The following is a 2,500-nucleotide window of genomic DNA, read 5'->3' on the forward strand; positions in this document are numbered from 1 at the left end:
TTTAGCGGTAATGTATAGGTATACAACTTAAGCGCCATCCATTTTAAGGGCTAGTTGCTTCGGCAGGTGAGTTGTTACACACTCCTTAGCGGATTACGACTTCCATGTCCACCGTCCTGCTGTTTTAAGCAACCAACGCCTTTCATGGTATCTGCATGAGTTGTCAATTTGGGCACCGTAACATTACGTTTGGTTCATCCCACAGCGCCAGTTCTGCTTACCAAAAGTGGCCCACTGGGCACATTATATCACAACCACACCTTCATACCAAGAAAGGTGTGGTTCTTACCCATTTAAAGTTTGAGAATAGGTTAAGGTCGTTTCGACCCTAAGGCCTCTAATCATTCGCTTTACCAGATAAGATTATTTTACATAATTTTTAAATGCACCAGCTATCCTGAGGGAAACTTCGGAGGGAACCAGCTACTAGATGGTTCGATTGGTCTTTCGCCCCTATACTCAATTCTGACAATCGATTTGCACGTCAGAACTGTTTCGGTCTTCCATCAGGGTTTCCCCTGACTTCAACCTGATCAAGTATAGTTCACCATCTTTCGGGTCACAGCATATATGCTCAAGGTACGCTCTGGTTAGAGGCATAAATAATATAAATATTATTATGCATAACTGATAGAACGCCCCGGGATTGAATTAATAGACTATAAATAGACTAAAAACTAATCCCATAAAAGTTATGTTAATTTCGCTATTAGGTTTAAATTCCCAATAACTTGCAAATATGTTAGACTCCTTGGTCCGTGTTTCAAGACGGGTCCCGAAGGTATCCTGAATCTTTCGCATTGTAAATCATATAAGCGCATATAATAAACACAAAAATCAAGATTAATGTGCCATTATAGAATACAAGTATTCAAGCGCTATATATAATAGATCTATCAACACTTTATCCAATCGACAGCACTTATTCTATGTTAATACGCAAGCATACTAATTTGAATAAACTTTCGCCATCGATCTTATGATAAATTGTGTATGTTAATAGATTACAATGTCCTTATATGGAAAAAATGCACGCCATTCTCACTATATTATTCATATAGCAATCGTAACGATGAATTTTCCATAATGGATATTCAGGTTCATCGGGCTTAACCTCTAAGCAGTTTCACGTACTTTTTAACTCTCTATTCAGAGTTCTTTTCAACTTTCCCTCACGGTACTTGTTTACTATCGGTCTCATGGTTATATTTAGTTTTAGATGGAGTTTACCACCCACTTAGTGCTGCACTATCAAGCAACACGACTCTTTGGAAATGTTCTCTAGTAATCATTAACGTTATACGGGCCTGGCACCCTCTATGGGTAAATGGCCTCATTTAAGAAGGACTTAAATCGTTAATTTCTCATACTAGAAATTGAACACTCCATACACTGCATCTCACATTTGCCATAAAGACAAAGTGACTTAGTGCTGAACTCTTTCCTTTTCGCTCGCCGCTACTAAGGAAATCCTTGTTAGTTTCTTTTCCTCCCCTCATTAATATGCTTAAATTCAGGGGGTAGTCCCATATGAGTTGAGGTTGTATAAAACAGATACTATTCAGTTATACATTAAATAGAAACACCATCATTTTCAAATGAAAAAAATCCTTTCTTTTCGGTATATGAAATTTTCGTTTTTCAATTCAAAAGAGACAATTCTAGTTTCATAAAAAAATCATTTTATGCTAGACCTTCCTCAATCGATTGAAAAAAATATATAAGTATTTGAGAAAATACTAGGATTTTTTCAATGAGGTATTCTATCTTGACTATTAATATTATGAATTCTTTATTCATCATCAAATGATGAACAGAATCCAGTAATATAACATGTGCTCAAAACACAAATCAATTGATGATTTGATTATTTAAGCAACTTATTTAGCATAGTCTTACAACCCTCAACCATATGTAGTCCAAGCAGCACTCTAAAATTAATTAAAGTACCTTACAGCATGGACTGCGATATGCGTTCAAAATGTCGATGTTCATGTGTCCTGCAGTTCACACGATGACGCACAGTTTGCTGCGTTCTTCATCGACCCATGAGCCGAGTGATCCACCGCTTAGAGTGATAATTTATTTTGTGTTTTGTGTATACAGTCAAAATTGTTTTTATTGAAAGAAATCAAAAATACACCAAAATGAATTGGCATATATCAATTTCTTCAATAAGTTATGTTTTTTATACATACAATTTATGTTGCGAATGTCTTAGTCCAAACAACCGCTTGACATCGACATTCTCCACTCGGTGGTATATGTCGAGCAAACAGAAGAAGGACATTAACTTATATTAAATATAAGTACAACTGTAATTGTATGTTTTTGTTATGCAATGTATGTATTCGATCAATGAAGATCAAAACAGTACACTGAGTATAATCGAATAGTTGCATGGAATAATTAAATTCTTTACAACTATGCCAATGTATGATTTTATATTCTTTCGAATTGTAAACCAGTACATTGAAAAAAGTTTATGATTGGTCTTCTT

At 35.3% G+C, this 2,500-nt stretch overlaps 1 non-coding gene across 1 annotated transcript; it reads right to left on the reverse strand.

Annotated features, from left to right (window-relative positions):
• Positions 1-1,898: 1,898 nt before the first annotated feature.
• Positions 1,899-2,077, reverse strand: LOC131805268 (5.8S ribosomal RNA). The gene has a single exon (XR_009343602.1). It is a non-coding gene; the product is annotated as a 5.8S ribosomal RNA (ribosomal RNA).
• Positions 2,078-2,500: the final 423 nt, after the last annotated feature.

Source organism: Musca domestica, unplaced genomic scaffold (genome assembly GCF_030504385.1).
Source record: "Musca domestica strain aabys unplaced genomic scaffold, Musca_domestica.polishedcontigs.V.1.1 5, whole genome shotgun sequence".
NCBI lineage: Eukaryota > Metazoa > Arthropoda > Insecta > Diptera > Muscidae > Musca > Musca domestica.